The sequence below is a fragment of the Rhea americana genome, unplaced genomic scaffold (genome assembly GCF_003343005.1).
Source record: "Rhea americana isolate MKP2758 unplaced genomic scaffold, rheAme1 scaffold_115, whole genome shotgun sequence".
NCBI lineage: Eukaryota > Metazoa > Chordata > Aves > Rheiformes > Rheidae > Rhea > Rhea americana.
Window position 1 is genome coordinate 3010585 of NW_028185206.1, and position 17880 is coordinate 3028464.

The 17880-nt window shown below is 39.3% G+C and overlaps 1 long non-coding RNA gene across 2 annotated transcripts in view; it reads left to right on the plus strand.

The window, feature by feature from the left end:
- LOC146600837 (uncharacterized) overlaps positions 1–14419 on the plus strand; it is a 58445-nt gene extending 44026 nt beyond the window's left edge. Inside the window, exon 6 of one of the 2 annotated variants that reach the window (XR_014897309.1) lies at positions 13963–14419. This is a non-coding gene — a long non-coding RNA (uncharacterized LOC146600837). Of the gene's footprint in view, positions 1–2660; positions 3691–13962 lie in introns of those variants that run through there. The other variant, XR_014897310.1, reaches the window with a different exon arrangement.
- The last annotated feature ends 3461 nt before the right edge of the window (positions 14420–17880 follow it).

Consider the following 17880-nt stretch of genomic DNA (forward strand, 5'->3'; position numbering starts at 1 on the left):
CACCCTTCTCCTAAAAATTCCCTCTTCTGTTTTAAAAACAGAAGATCTTTTTCCACATAGAATTTCTGGAATAAATTGTGTTTTTTCTACTGTCCTTTTCTGTTCCCTGAAAAAGGGAAAAGATTCACTGGTCATCCCGTACTTATCTGAAAGATTATGGAGATAGACAAACCCAGACACTTTATCGGATGTCCTTTTGGGGGGATGGCCCTAAAACCACAGAAAAAAGTCCCCAAAACTGTAAAAGAGCCCTTTTGAAAATAGCTACTATAAGTTCTTGTAAGAAGTGCCCTATTTTTTTTTCTTTGTATTTTTTGGTGGAGCTACACAGTCTGAGAAGGAAGCTTTATAAATATGCCTCCCTTATTTTAATGATAAATACAGGAAAAACTGGATGGTATTTTTATGAGGCTTTACTGGCATAAGTTTGAGGTGGTGTATTATTTATGGGACGATCCTAKACAGAAGCCAGCAAATTCTAGGTACCGCCTTATTATACTTTCTGTGTGAGTCTCATGTATCAAACCTAGCTCTGAACTGCAGTGAGAAGTGGGACCCTCTTAGGGGCTGTAAGGCCAGAAATCTTAGTCACTAAATGTTGGTTTGTAACTCAAGATCAGGGGATGAAAAATCATTGTTTTAAATTAGCTCTCTGAACTGCCTAATTGGGATTAAGTTGCAGAATTTGCACTCTGAATTGTAGTTGAAGCTCCCTCAAAGAAGAGAATGTGTTCTCCTGTGTGGGCCTGCTTTTGTTGTGCTACTTGCCTAAAAGAAACTTATGAATCTCTTTCTTAAAGGCTTTGAGACAGTGGTTGTGATAAAAGAATTCTTCACCTTGCTGTGAGACTAGGATTCTTCCTTTTACATCTCTGGAAAGCCCTTTCCYGCAGATGCTGAATGGATGCTGGACCAAGGACGCTAGATTTTGCACAGTTGGCAGGGTGGTGAATATATTTTCTCCTAGTTTTGGAAACTGGATTTCTTCCCATGCTTCAAAACCTGGGAGAATATATTTTCTTACTTGAAAAAGGGACATTTCGTAGATAAACTAGCCRCTAGGCACCTGCTTTTGAGTAGAGTGAGCCCTCAAATACTTGTAAGAGGATTAGTCCAAGTTGTGTCCTAGGTGTTCCTGTACGCCCATAGACATCCAAGCCAGTTGTGCCTGAGCCAGGTTTGTGCGAAGAGCTAAAACAGCATTCACATGGTGCTGTACTTTCTAGGTCATGGGTATCTACAGGCCACCAGTAATAGTGTTACTGACCACTTCTTCTCTRTTTCACTCCTGTTCTATTTCTGTTCACATGTGAGTTTAGTATACATGCTTTAGCTTTACCTGAGTTTTAACATTCTCTGTTACCCTTTGCAACTCAGCGTTTGCGAGAACTGAGCCCCTCAGGCTCTGGTGAAGCGTCACCAAGAATTCATGCACCAGTTAAGTCCCACTTAAAGATTGTTTTGAGGCTTTACTGATGGTACGTAGAAAATGAAATCTGCAATTAGTGACTCCCCTTTGTAATATGTAAGAAGATACATCACTACACATATTTATAATAAATTTTGCAGCAAAATAACATTTTGGTGGGAATTCTGGGGTAAGAAGTTTTGGGAGGTCATTAGTAATTCTGTCATTAACATCCTGTGAAGAGGTAGAAGCATATTAAGAGCTGCTTTTTCTGTAATCTGATCTTTCAAATTTTATTAGCTACCACAAACGGAAGATTTGTGRCAGTATGGAACCAAAATCGTTGTCCTTTTCACCTACAAAAGATATTATTAAAAATAAAATAAATCTTCTTTGACCTAAATTTGGGCTGAACTATGTCGGCAGATTTCAGTAAGCATGTCTGCTTAGTAATAGAAACAATGCTGAGTGAACTTTTTGGAAGAGGAAAAAAGCCTAACTAAAATAATAAAAAAATCTTATTTTAATTGCTACCCAGAAATGAATGCATTATTTTTCCCCTCTATGAGACAAGGTTGTCCTTACTTTTCATCTCAATCAACTGGACATATCTGCTTGGAAGATATTTCCCCTTATCTGAAACACATTTACTGCCTGTTCCATGCTAAAAATACCAGCCCCACAAGCTATACCATCACAGAAAAAAAAAAACCCAAACCCCTCCCCCCCAAAAAAACCAAAAAAACACCTCCCCAAATCCCCCCCCCAAACTAGCTCAATTCTTGATCTGCTTTCTGCATTTTAGAGAATGAAATCTAGGATAATAGAATAACTTAAGTGAGAAGGAATCTTCTCTACGAAATTATCTGGTCCAGCCACTTGCACAGAGCTGAGCCGGCAGAGAGATATCCCACCATATCTATCCCATTGCAGATTCCTAATTTTTTTGAGGTATTGTTGGCTAAGATCAAAGATCTTCTACCATCTCCAGTCTTGGACAGAAGAGATTTGGTTCAATTCTGAAGTCTCTTAATTGATCTAAGGCTGTGTCTTCACCTGAGAGTCCCATCTGCTTCCCCTCACCCCAAGCCATTGACCTGAGAGCTTCGTGGTCTCATGTGTGCAGCACAAAGCAGAGTGTCATRGGGAGCCTGCTCAGCACAGCTACCTTGCTGCTCAGACATGGAGCCGCTCTGCCCCTCTCCTGTGCCTTCCCCGATGGCCAAAAAGGGATGGATTATCTCTCTTGCAGATTTCCTGTGTTTCCTCAGTGGCCCCAGTTACTACAGCATGAAGAACAAGGGACATTCATCCAGATATTGCTGGGCCACAGCCTGATTCACAGCTTGCTTACCACTTTAGCTTGACTCTTGCCTCWACTGAAGCGAAGCGAATTTGTCAGTGAGAACAGAGTTTCTTTGTTCAAAGGTACATGCCACCTGTGATGTATATGCGTTGTTGGGACCATATATTTTAATGAGAACATCATCATGGCGAGCTGATGTTGTTTGAAATAAATTACATTAATAATGTTCAGTATGGGCTAAATGTTGAAAGTCGTAAAGTARCAACATAATGTAGGATGGACAGTTTGATGGGTTGACACTCCATCTTTAGGGAGGTCTCTTAGTCTTCCTGATGCCTCAGCCTCCCTCTGTAAAATAAGGTTTAAACTCCCCCACATCCCTGCTGGGATGTAGCAAAGATGTAGTCCTTTGATACTGAGGAAATGCTTAGGGGCTGGAGAGCAAGCTCTGTATTAACACTCAAGGTGGCACTTCTCACCCCACATCAAGGCAAATCTCCACTGTGATGAAAGGATTTCATTACTTTCCTTGATAATTGTTCTCAGTACGTGTATTCAGGATGTGTTAGACCTTCTCCCTCATTTTTCCACAGCTTCTACCTGCCAGCTCTAACAAAGATGATTGGTACATAGCAGTATGGGCTTACAGATACTATTTTTTTCTTTCTGATCTGTAATGTAGGCATCTATTCTTGCCAGTCTCCCTCCCTCCCTACCTACTTAGATCCCTCTACAGAAATTCATGATTAGTAGTGTGTGTGTTTGCTCACWCACACACACACACACAAATGCCTATGCAGGAGACTTTGACTAAGTACATCCATACTGTTTCTCTGTACATACTGTATTATCTGTGACTTAGCTCTCTCCTTAGTATTATCATCAATGTCTGTCTTGATGCTCAACTGTATGAATGTTTTCTTTACTTTCCAAACCATGATTAATTAAAGCATTCCTCATTTTCCTCACAATGCCTACTTTTTTTTTTTCCCTAAGGCTAATCTTCAATTAATAAGGAATGTGAGCATATAAATATAAAATGTCTGTTGTATGTTTTTCTTGAAATAAATCTGATCATTATTTGTACTGCTGCTCAGACTATTTTCCCTAAGGTACGCTGAATTTGATCACATCACTACATCACTGGAATTCTGAGTGTTACCCAATTGTGTGCTAATTATTCTTAATCTAGGTCCTTTTAGGAAGGTCGTCAATTGGACTTTATTGAATTGTCAATATTCATGGCAGGGAAGGGAGTCTGGTAGCTGGTCTAACCATACCACAGATGGCTGAATATCCTTTAGTCTGAAGGGAAAAATGAATTAAATACAGATTCAAGTTACAGAATGTGATGTGAAAGTGTGGGAGTCAGGCTTTTTGCAGAGGAAACAGCTGTCCACAGCTGATTGAAGCTGACTCTGAAAACCTCTTTTATATCACACTTTGGGAAAGCAAAAGAGTAAGTGACTCCTACTCCTCTAGTTCCCAGGGTTCACCCTAAAATAGGTCCTCTGCCTTCTTGAGAGCTTCTCAAGGCCACCTTGCTGGAGTTTGTTTCCACTTTTCCTAAATACTCAGGACCACTGCTTTCTGGAGTAAATTCAGTGATGACTGRCCACCATGTGACATACCTTGAGGCTTCCAGCTTCCTTTACCCTTATCAGGCAGTGACAATATTAGTGTTTTCCCAGTTTCTCCCAACATTGCTTAAAACTGCTCTGTTAGACTATCGGTCAAGGCAAGCAAAAAGAGATAAGTCTCTTATGGAGAGAGACCCCTTAGGTAGGAACAAGGCAGGTACTCTATTTCTGACTGCTGTTTCCCAAACTCTTTGTGTGTAATTACTGATACTGTAGAGAATCAGAAGAACAATGACAGAGGGAAGGGATGGGAATGTCTGGGAGCAGACTCACCAGAAGGAAAAAATGTCATAGCAGCAGAAGGGTGTTTGTTGATGGCACCTAGATTAGCATGTCATTAAGATCCTAGCATGCTCCTGCTTGCTACTTGCCAGGACACCACCCAGATTGAGAGACAAAGGACAGTAGGTAAAACCTGATGACTGACAAGCAGTACAGTTTGGAGAAACCAATTCTGGTCAGCTCCTACAGGGTACAAAAAGACACAGCCAAAGCCTAAGGAGAACCTGGAAGGCATGGACAGGACTCAGCATGTTCCTTGTCCTCTGTGTCATTGACAGGAGTCTGGAGAGACCATCTGGCTACATGTGCCCTGGTGCTTGACAGCTRGATGCACAACTCCTACTGAGTGACTGCTGGACACTCATGTTAGTAGTGTTTGAGACTTAGCAGGCATAAGTATCAGAGCACAAATGAGAGAAAACCATTTTACTTTTTTTTTTTTTTAATGAAAATCACCTTTCCTTCCTATAAAGGCTTGCATTAAGATTTCTTACAGTATCATGGGTTGGATATTATATAGTGGCAATGAGGGTGAAAACTTGCACCATGCATTATTTGATGTCCAGTATTTTTCAACCTCAGTGTTACCTGYTTTGATAAATTAGTCTATGTGAAATTATGAATGAACAATATTGCGATCAGATCATTTATCTGGTAATAAATACTTTGTATCCACATAACGTATACCTAAAACTGTACTTAACCATGTATAAGCACAATAAATGGTCACCATTCTGATGTAAATAAAGATTTTTAAAATTTTTGATTGTAAATTTCTTGTGTTGGTCAACCTCACTTTTTGTTGAGTATATAACACCAGTTTGGACATTTTGCTTATATGCTTGTGATTCATATCCACTTATATAGCAGAAATTCATGTCCCTATTATTTGTAATATGATGCATTTAGAGAAGAGTCATAGAAAGAACATGCAATCATTCTCCTTATCAGAAATAGGGCAAAGTCAGCAGCCCATGATGTATGTATCATGCAGAGTTCATTAATAGGTATAGTTTAATTAGTTCTGAGGCAAGGATTCTTTAGGTCATTTTTGCTGTATCGGAAGAGAAATTAAAGCTAATTTTAAAAGGTTGTCACCTTTTCAAAAATGTATTCACAGCTTTATGAGCTGAGAAATTCGAATAAAGGGTGGGGTCATAGTTACTGAGCTTTTTTATTATTTTTTCCCCTTCTCATTCAAATGAAGTCTGTCCTGGATTAGTGAAAAAGAGACAGGGCTATCTTGAGAAAAGATATAGCCAAATTAGGAAATTTAGCAAGCACAGAAGAGCATGTAGGAGTTCTAATAACTTTCAGTGGCTCTGTTGGTAGGAAAAAGAAGCAGCAGTGAATGGAGGAAACCCATTCAGATGAAACTTCATGGATCTCTTCAGTGGGATATCAGTTAAATTGTTGTCTGTTTAGACTTCTGGTAGACTGAGCTTTGAGAGAGGTAATAAGTGGAGTTTAACATTTAATATAAAAAAGTTTGGTCTTCTAAGTCTGTTGAAGGTGTTGTGAAGAAAGGGTTCATGGCATAGTTTGTGTGGCAATGTGGCTGAGGACCAGACAGTGAAATCTCTCAGAGATTTTGAGTACCTAGCCGTAGTATGTGAGCCAGTGAACAATGTTTCTTAGGCCCAGGTAGAGTTGAAGATAACTGAAGAACAGAAGGGGGGGCTGGCAAAGCTGCTAGCAGCTCTGTGAGGACTTGCAAGGGAGCCCCTCTGACGTGCTAAACTGTATGTGTCCTTGGAGCAGCCAGGGGATTGTGCAGAGTCCATTTGCTCTGGTACTTGTGAAACCCAGTGGCTGAGGGTGAATGTCATAATTCCCTTTCTGGTCTGAAGAACTGGAACAAAAAAGGATACYCTACCACTCTCCTTAGAAAAATTTGAAGTGTCTGCAGTGAAGCCTATAAAAGAAGTGGAAGTCTGGGACAGCACAGTGATTTTCCTCAAGGAGAAGGTATCTAAAACTTGAGAGGGATTGGTTGGAAGAGGATGCCCTGTTGTGGTCTGCAGTCTGGTACTACATGTGATGTATGATATTACATTGTCCTGCACAGAGACCTGCAGAGCTAGAACGGCCATGTGCCTCAGAGCACGGCATAGCCTTTTACTACCATTGCACACATTTTTATTTTCCAGCTACAACATGTGATTTCCAGGAAGCCTGTGGGCCACTATCTGGATCTCACTCTACAGGAAGGAGTTTCAATTGCTTTGAAAGGCATGTCAGGTGGATAGAGACCCAGCAATGGGACCTGAATGGCTTAGTGGGACATCTGCAACATCATTTACATGAGTAATCGGAGTCACTGCTTTGACTACAATTTGGTGGAAGGTAATATTACTAGCATCCATGGTCAAATAACAAAACTTTATGTGGATGGTTGTCTGTCTATCTATCAATTCTTATCATGTCTGTTGGCAAAAGGTAGAAGCAGATTTCACTATTTGGAAATTTTTTGGAATGTTTGGATTTTTTTTTTTTTTTTGCTTTCATTAAGGAAATAATTGCCATTTTAAATGGGAATAAAATTAATTTTACTCATGAAATTACTCTTCGGTATTGTTGGCTTTCCTCCTAACAGTCAATGGAGTATGCAGTGTCATTTTTTTCACATCTCAGGTGTGCTGGCTCACTGCCTCTACTTTTGTCATTTACTGTTGGTTCCTGTTGTTATTTCAGCAACTAGTTCAGTGACCCTGGCTTTTCTTGAGTGTGAAGATATCTTGCTTGAATTGTTGATAAGCTTTTCCTCTCCACAGCTATAACTACAACTTTTTTTCTGAAGTTCTTAATTACCACTTAGTTAATTACAGTCAGCTTAAGGTAAACTAAGAAGAGGAACAAATTCAGTAGTTCAGAGATATTCTTCCAGTTTCAATGTTCTCTCTTTTCCCTTCTTAAAATATGCAAGCCAAATTACCCATGATAATTTATAATTAATATATACGCCAGGACCTCAATAGCCTTTGTATATTAATAGTATTTTTTTGAATACATTCCATTTCTATGTTTTTTTTCTCAAAGCATTATAATCACATCTAATTTTACTGTGAAAAATCTCCTCCCTCATCAAAGTCACTCCAAGAAGAAGCAGTGGGCTATAGAGCTAATATTTTATTTTCAGAGTGAAGGATTGACTGGAGAGAGAAAGGACGCTTGACCCTTTTGTCCCTCGTAATTTAATCTGATTCACACCTTTTTGCTTTCATGTTCTTTCTTGCTTTCATTTCTTTTTTTTACCTATCAACCATCTCTTTGTCTTTTACAGTAATTTATGCTATTGGTTTCTTTCTTAGTGTAATTTGATGCCTAACAATTTCAAGTGTGTTGTGTCCTTGAATGTGTGTCTGACACTGTAATGCCTAGTAGTTAGGCAGCCACCTACCAGAGTCAAATCCGCACTGCATCTATCAGGCAATGACTGTGAAATACTTCAACATGCAAAAAGTCTTTAAACATAAACTTGCAATGCCTAGGCCTGAGGGATACCTTGTAAGCCAGGTGATTCCCCAACTGATCATCTGGTAATATGAGGTAYGGCACCTGTAAAGCGCTGTAGTGGTGGTTGTCACATAAAATATGTGGTGGTATTTGACAGGTAGGAGTTTGAGTGGTTAGACACYGCACAAATTTTGAAGATTTTGCTTCCTGCAAACCATACTGATACTAACCATATGACCATGTCACATGGCCTCCTCCTATATGTATTTGATCTTGGTAATCTACTAGATCATGATCTTTTTGGGGCAGGCACTATCCAGTAGTATGTGCATAGCACAAGAGCCCTTTTTGCTCTAATACTCTCTAATCAATACCTATATGCAAATATGTAATGAAGATGATATGCTAACCACCATAGGGGATACTGCAGTTGTTTTCTGGTGTATAGGGATGGCTGTCGTATCTTAGTAKGCTAACTGCTGGAGAATGCACACTTTTTTCATGTTGATTACTATGATGTATGCTGCTAGAATTTCCTGTTTACTGTTAATGTTGGGCTGGATTCTGGTTCCTTTAGTTGAGCTGAATAGCACCTTGTTCCACAAATGTTCCTATTGGTTCAATGGAGTCATTCATGGATGGGAAGGTACTATTCAGCATGACTGAAAGTCATAGAATCTGGTCCTTAAATCATATTTGCTATTGGGATATAAGTGTATGTTTGTGTATGGGTGTTCTTAAACACTTTTACAAGGGTCTTTAGTTTACCCTGTTATGCCTCGTTCAAACCTTTCAGTATTAGAATTACTATTAGGTCACAAAGCCTAATAATGTTCTTCATTGTTGTTTGTTTCATGCACTGAATTAGAAATTAATTCTCTCTCAGATTCACTGACATACGCTTCTACGCTTATGTTCTCCATTTAATTTATCCCATGGTATCCCATGCCTCATCACATGTGACAGATTGGGGTGATTCTGTCAATAATTCATATCTGATATAGAGTAGAACGAAGTTAAGAGGGAATTATGAAGTATTATAATTCCTGTCCCTTTTAAAATCAAACGAGTTGGATTAAAATTGACAACTTTTACCAGGACACTTAGCATTCAAAAGCAAAAGCTATGAGCATATGGAGTGATAAATGCTTGTTTAGAAATAATGTACAAAGTCAGAGTAGAGRATAGCAATTGACATCTTCAAAAGAAGTCCTCTGGGCCTGACTTTTCAGAAGTGAGGAAGCAGCAACGGTGCTCATTAAATTCCACTGCAATTCCAGGTGCTCAGTACCTCTGAATACCACGTAATTAAGTGGCAAACTGGGATCCTACAAGCTGACAACAGTCAAGGCTGCCCCACTTGAAGGTGCTGCTAAAGGAAAGACTGAGAAGCTTGAGACTGAAGAGGAAAACAGTGAAATCAATGCTGTTTTTGTTCCAGAGACTCTGCAAAGGTCTTTGACTTTTCTGACACGGACTCATATGCTTTGATTAGAAATGGTAGTCAAGTAAGCTTTTGAAAGCAGTTCTCTTTGGACTGGAAGATGTGAGGACTAGAGGATGTTTATGCTAAGTCTGGGAGGGGAGGTGTTCCTGCTAAACACCATGAGTTTACCTCATGATCCTTGACAGAAAGCAAGGACTCCTGTTAAGCCAGGCAGAATTTTAGTAAAGAAACCATTTTTCAGAGAGGGGACAGCTGTAGCTTCACATGAAAATCACGTGTGCACTGACTGACCTCCAGTGCTTCACCAGCTGTCTTCTTCCTGCTATAAATGGTCTTTCTTCCAAGGATGTTCACTAGACCTGCTCCCTCATTGCTTCGATCCTTGACTGACATATAGAAGGGAACCCTTGGATGTTCCAGAGAATTAGAAATATTTTGTGACCCCTAGAAAGCTGGAAAAAAATGATTTTGCTGCAATATAAGTAGTAACAAAAGTTCTTTCAAATCCCATGAGAGCAAATCCTCTGCCTATGAGAATTTGTCTGATATTGCACATTTCTTCGTTGTACAGTCTCCTGTGGGATCCTTCTGCTGTGTCTGCAATGTTCTGTAATGTGTGATGTCCATCTTGCCCAGTTAACTAGCGCAGTCTGAAACGATTCGGCAATTTCTCATTGAATTGTCTGCTGATGACATTATGCTATGACAAAAAACACCTTTAAAGTTGTAAAAAATTGAAAGTCCCAGGCTCCTGGGGCTTTCCCAGCTTGCTGTTTTTCTCAACCAGACTGAGAAGGATTGGCCCCTCCTCTCTGATCAAAGCACTTGATCTGGACCAACACCACTTCACTGAGGCCTCTCAGGGCCTGATTTATGTGCTGACAAAAGCAATCACGTGTAAGGAAGCAGTCTGTCTTCCCAAGTCTTTCTGGAGGCTGAAGATTTCCTCTTTGCAGATGCTACTCAGGAAAATATTGGGTAATTCAACTGCAAGAGTCTCAGAGTGTTGGGAAAGCAAAATCTGGCTAGGACAATCAAGTGTGATACTGAGTGGCCGTAAAAAGGAAGTTCCAAGCTTTCAGAATTTTGTGTCTTGTTAATGAGATATGGCAGTACAGGGAAAACTGTACTGGAATACTGTAGTTGTCTACTCCTTCAATTAAAATAGATCTGATTTGAAACTAAGCATTCATCACATGTTAAAGATAAATTTACCTGGTTTATACTACATATCCTTTTAAAAAGTGTCACAAAAGTTGTGATGAAGTCTCACTCTGTAGTAGGGCTTGTGTTGATTGATATTTTCCCCCTTATAGGTGCTGAGCGCACAAAGATAACGTATTAACAGCTGATGATGGTAACTAATGCTTTGAGTGGGTGCCCTTATGTGTGTGGGAGATGCAGTACACAAATGGGGGACCAGACTATTAGAGTGTCTTGATTGTACTAGAGAATGAACAAAGTAAATATTGCATGTAATAACTTTTAGCTCAAAGACCCTAATTTATTTTAAAAGATATGTACCACAATCTACAACTTGTGGATATTGATCACTGATGGTGCAGTGCACCTGATGCTTCTTTCTTTTGTGCAGCTTTAGTCTGGCAATTACTGGAATAAAGTTACTGGACTTATTGTGGTATAAAACTGCATTTTTTTGTTTCAATAAAGAGAAAAGTAAGGAGTAGCTACAGTAAAGTGACAGCTGGATTTCAGTCTCTGTTTTGAAGCTGAGTCTGATGAAAGTGACTCCTAGATGTAAAATTCACATTGCTTTGTCTCAGCTGAAAAGATGGAGGCAGGGGTGTGTGTGGAAATTAGGTGGGAGAGAAAGATCATGTCTCACCTGTAGTAAAGGAAAACAAATCTTTGGCTTTGAGTGATCTGGAATGAGTAATAATAAAAATGAGATAACTTTGTATGAGGACTTCAGTCATCAGGAATGCCTGAAAGCAGGCACTTACAGGCTTTCATGAAAATATTCTCCTCTTGCTCCTTTGTAAAAGATAAATAATTTGAAACACTGGAAGTTTCTATGGAACAGAATTATCATCTCTTGATGAGCTTAATTGCCTTCCTCATGCGTCAGCCTGAAAAAAGCCACAGTAAGTGGCTGAGCTACCTTCTGTGGTGACACACCAAGAGTATTGCACTGTCTTGTGACTACACAAGCAGTGCAATAATAAGCATCTTGCMCTGTCTATCATTTTTTTTTCTATTTCATTGTGTTTTCCCCCTAAAGAAGTTAACTTTACGGGAAAGAGAGAAAACTTCCAAATAAAAAGAAGAAAAAAATATTTTCCCAGGGTAGAATATTCTGTTATATAACAAACCAGAAATATTACTGTGTGCTGGAAGGAAAAACATGCTTGAAGAGCAAGATGAAAATAAAACCTAGGAAGTCAGTTTTGAATGTATCTTTAATGCAAACTGAGAAAAATAAAGATAGAGATGGTAAATGATATACCAGTCATGACACTCTGCTTAGAGATTGCAATTCCAAATGTCATATGCTGTAAGTCCTTCTTGTTCCCTCAATTCAGAAGGAAACTTTTCCCTCTTCACCCTATGACCATGAATATTATTCTGCAACTTGTCTCCAGAATAAACGGTATTGATTTCCACTTTAACAATTTTACATATTCTGTAGTCTCAGACCTACTAAACAAGCTCTTTGCAGGCTGGAAATCCAGAAATGTCAGCCTAATCTTTCTGCTGCTAATGCCTTCCAGGTTTTGATGAGGTTGTTTTTTTTATTTCTCACTGTTATTAGAGAGCAGGTCAATGCTGCTCCACTTATTCTGTAGATTTTTACCACTCTATGGATGTCAGGAGTATCCTTTTTATCTTGTCTTTTGAATCCCTTGTTAATCATATCATGATGCACCTTTTTCAAATCTATAATTTTATTGAATGGGGTTTTTAATCTCTGCAGAACTCCTAACCAGTCAGATCCATAAAGAAAAGAAAAAAACTGGTATTCACATCACCTGATGTGGTTGGTTTTTTGGGCTCTGCAAAGATTAAAAACACAGTAAGACTTGAGAGCATCCTAGAGGGAATATAGAGGTTGCTATTAATATGTTCTTCCTTTGAAGAGAACTGATCTAAGAGTTTAGAAATAGAGGAAAAGTGACTGTTTAAAGCAATAGACAAGGTTGAAATTTTAGATACATACTGCAGAATATTATGGTAAAAATGATCTGTGGAAATGATGAGATGCAATGGTGAAGTTGCTCCTAGGTATTGCGAAGTGCTCAGACAGGCAAGTTCCCATTGCAGTATTACAGTAAAATGATTGAGCTGGTGTCAGTGGTGGGACAACATCTTCCACAGTTGTGGGGGATGCTTCAGGGCAGCTGGATTGTCAGAGAAGGAGGCTATAAATGCAGCTTTATGGCAGCCTTTGTTCCTCATGTCATTCTCTCTGAGTGACAGCTGTGCAAGGTTGTTTTTGATGCTGCTGCCAACTGATGTTCTGCCATGGGAATGGCAACCAGCCAGGAAACTTTTCCCTCTTCACCCTGTGACCATGAATATGGTCATATGACTGACCAAGCCAGTCTCTTGTTCCAGAGACTCTCTGCTCCAGGTGCTTGGTGCTGATTTCTGACCTCCAGACCAGGTGCAGATTTCCTGCTCCTTGCAGCTGCTGGTCCTAATCTTTACCATTCCCAAGTCTTTCCTGGAAAATGCAGTCTGCAGCCTGATACCTTAGGATATGCAGCATCCCAGTGCATCTGCAGAAGACATCAACACAGCACTGGAAAGGCTCCACAAAAAAATTGCAGAGAAAAGGGAAATCAAGGAGGAGTGCCAAGGAAGAATGGGACCTGGGGGCAAACAGAAAAGTGCGAAAGGAGCAGAACAAGAAGGGAATGAGACACAGCAGTGGCAAAGAGTGTTCCTGTCAGGAATGTTGGGGTGTCTTTTCAGGTCTGGGCATAGTTTTGCCATGCATCCTTCAGAAAGCCATGTCACGTTCCTGCCTGCAAAATGTACCCTTAGGAGCCTGGAATATGATATTAGTTACTTATTACTGGACTCCTTATTTCCAAAGACAGAAGAGCCTGTTATGATCTCTCAGGTTGAATCCTTTGCAACATAAGCAGTTGAACTTCCTAAAATTTCTGCTTAAGCTGCAATGTATTTTCACTGGAAATCTTTAAAGCAAGATTTGATACATTTGTCTAGTGATTAATTGTCCTGCCTTGTCCTACCTTAAACTTATGACTTTGTCTCCAGTCCAGAAACTCCCTGGTAATCAAGTTTTTATTACCCATAAGTGGCTGTGGGCTGTAATTAAGCCATCCCCTCAAAGTCTTTATTTGGGGTGGGGAGGGAAGGCTTTATTTATTTAACTATGAGGCACATTTCCTGATGCTTTCCCCTTTCTCACCTTTCTTCCCCGAACCACCTCCAGTTTATGACAACCTCCCTGAACTTTGAGTTGTGGAAAAGCAAAGATGGATCTCGAAAAGAGGAAAGAAGAAGACAGTCCAGCCATAGTGCGCCTCTCTCACACCTCTGGCAGCACAGAGACCTGCTTATGGGCAAAGTATTAGGAAAGCCATGGTGGCTGCTGCCACCGAGCAGGTGTGACCACCGTTGCAGCCTGCTGGCAGAGGGCTGCTCTCCTTCTCCACCGCTTTCTTGAGGTGCCTGGTGCCTCTACAACTCCCCTCCCCTTGGGCAAGTCGAGGAGGCGGAGAGCAGCCTTGGCACCGTCCTGCAGAAAATGTCTTTGTTCTGCACAGTTTCTGGAAGCGTTTTGCTGTCTTGAGGATGGAAATTCTGGCTGCTGAGTTCCTCTCATCAGAGCAATGTCTGACTGCCTTTGTTTGGCCCTGGGCATTTTAAAATTACTCTGCAGCTGTTTCCCACCCACTTTTTATCTGTCATCTTTCTGCGGATGTCAGCTGATGTTGGAATAAATATGCAAAGATTTGTTTGACTCTTTCTATTCTTCCAAATACATTTCTAAAGTTTAAAATGAGAGACAAACAAAGAAATAAAAATAAAAGATTAGCAGATATTAAATAGCACAAATTACAAGGAGCTTGAAACTAAAACCCTGGATCAGAAGAATCCCAGACTCCAGGGGAGTTGAGGCTGGATCCACATCCAAATCCACACACTGTGGTTTACTCTCAATTATACGATAGGCCAAGCCAGAAGTCTCATTCAGGGCAAAATGGAATATGAGCTGAATTTAGGTCTGGATCTGAATTTTGCAGTGCAAGCCCTCCGCCAACTGGCAGGGCCAAAAATACATTTAAAAAGGAACAACTTAAGCGTGTAAAACTTATTACCAATGAAAAAACAATATAAGGCTGTAGAAGGAAAATATAATTCCGACCCAACTTACAGGACCAATCTGAAACTGACTGACAGGAGTAATTTTACTCACACACCTCAGTTATTATTAACAACCTGGACCCAGTTCTCCTCTTGCTGTTTTTACATCACTGTGACTCTGCTGATTTCAGTGGAGCTATGCCTAATTTACACAACTATAAATGGCCAGAGAATAGGTCCACTGACATTAGCTGTGTCTGATCCACGTCTAATAAAAAATGACTTACTAAAATAACAAATGGTTTATATACTTATTTTGATAGAGGCTGGCATAAAAAATATACCTCACAGTCCAAGTAAATATGAAAAGGCTGCCAAATCTGCCTATATAAATCTCAATGATTTCATATATTTTCAACATTTAATTAAAAAAGAGATGTGTTCACACTCTACATTAGGAAGGGAGGGAAAAGGTTAGATTATTTTATTTTTTTCAGAGCAGCCAATGATGCAGAAGTATCTGCTCAAAGAACAAAATATTAATATCTGTGATGCATTCAGAGGAAATAAGCGTTGATATTTTAGATTAATTATCATTCTATATCAGAACAATGAGCTATTTTTTTCTCTACTATATGTTACCATTTAGTCTCACTGGCTGTTTTACTTGAATAAAAAGAAAAAAAAGATTATAAAACCATTTCCATTATTCAATTAAAGGACAAATAATACAGTTTTTGAAAAAGTAGACATTGATTTATATTGAAAGTAGACAAATTATTCATTGTGAAAAAGGACTTGTTACTTTTCTATTCACAACTGACTTGTGAACTGATCAATTTCTCTGTGAACATATTTTACCCTCATGTTTGCCAGCAAGCTTATGAGAATAAATTTCTGAGAGGATATTCTCCTTATCTGTCTGTCTGTCATCTGTATATCGTTGATCTATTAATTCAGGAGATTCTGATTTTTGTTCCATGGTTTGAATCTGAATCTTTCTTGCCATATCAAGCACCAGTTGTGGTGTAAAGAATGTTCAGTCATCCCTTTTGGAGACGGGTTACAATTTCTAAATCCTCTGTGCTCTGACAGTTTTACCACCTACACACTTTTTATGTGATTTTTTACCCCAGTGTTTCAAGATTAGTCCAGATATTCTATTTTCTTTCTTGATAATTTTAGAGTAAAAGACTTGAGCTGTTTGAGGAAGCTCAGCACTTGTTATAAATTCATTCCATTTGATATCTAGTATTTTTCTAGGCATTTCCTTTCGAAGGTGTTTAGACATCTGCCCCTATCTCTGATAGATTTCCAGTTTTCACATCCATATGCCAGAGTAGAAATAATGTTGGAATTTAAAAAACTGTATTTTGGTCTTCAGGTTGTAGGTTGTTCATGATCAGTCTTGCATAAGATACTAACTGCAGCTGTCACCTTGCTAATTCATGATATTAATTTCTTTTTGGACACCCTTGTTAGCCTCCTCATTGCTATCAAATAATGGAAAAGGATTCATCTTTTGCATACCTGTCTCTTAAAAGGGATGCTTTTTTGAAGATTACTGGAGTTTTGATTAAATCAGACTTTTCTTTTCTGCCTGCTTATTTAACCCATTAGTGATGCTGTACTGTTAAGCTCACTCGTTGCTTCAGAGCCCTTCATTGCAAACTCGGTATCAGCAGGCTTTTGCAGTTGAACAAAGCGATGCTTGTGTTTCAGCCATTTATGAGTTTTCTCCTAGTGAAACCTCTGACTTACACATTTCAGTCARACAAGCAGGAAAATGACAAATAATGCCTGATCGATACAATTCATCTTAGTGCCTATCTCAGAAACCCATAGAAATGGATAGAGAGCAGGATATGTTAATGTTGCGTGAGACAGGTTTTTGTATTGAGGGAAAACTTGCCAATGTTCAGTTATGTGTATGGATGTTGGATGGTAAAGGAGCACGGTAAAGCTGAGGAAATGACAGGAAGTATTCAAATGGCCATGACACGGGGCTGCAACGTGCCCTGTCTCAGTCCTTCCCACCAGCGGGTTTGTGAACTGGACAATCCTCTCACAGATCCTCTGTGTGTGTGATATGCAAGTTACTGGAAACACGGACTTTGCACAAGGTTGAGCCTTATGCTATGCAAGACACCTTGTGCTGTTGAATCCCTATATACCTTGTGCATCCTCTACTGTTCATTAGATATTAGTGCAAACAAAATCCCATTCTGATAAAAGTTTTTAAAAAGCACACGATAAGTACAGAAACGAGTGAATCTTTGCAAATTCTGAGTACTGTGTTATAGTGATACTCTTAGAATTACATATTTTTGCAAACTTTGTTCAGATATGATATCTTTCAGTCAATGAAAGCTGTGTAGTGGGAATTCTACTTATCAACCTTTTATCTAATTAAACTATGTTTTTTCATTAAAACACRTTAACTGTTTACTAGTCAGGAAGATACTTAGTATAACCATAAGCTAACACTTTCTTTCCCTGTTTAAAAAAACCAAGCACCTAACAGCACTTTCCTTTGATGAAAGCATCTTAGCTCACTTAATTGTAAATATCCAAATCTGAGCTAAGCATCTAGGTTGCTTTTTATAGTCCACGGAGAGAAATAAGTCTTTCTAGGGCACAATCTACTGACCTACTTTAGATGTCTATCTTAGGATGAGACATTGTACGTGTTAGAAATGCCTTTCAAAGGAAGACTAGGATAGTTGCTTTGGTAGTGATGTCTTTTTTTTTTAGATATTTGCATCAGATAATGCCCATTCTAATTGTACTTTTCAAAGATAGTGATAATTTTTATTCCTCCTCCAAATCTTCATGGAAAAGGTTCACACTCCCCTCCTCTTCTTTCACAGGCCTTTGATTTGAATAGATCCACAGCTGGTATACCTTCACGCATTTGTGAACCCATAGCAGGTGCCTACACCTGCAGTGGTGTAGTAGACATGGACATCACTCCATTTCATAAGCCCATGGACAGCTTTAGGCACTGCTGATACAATCRTTCAATTGCATTTTCAAATTCTTT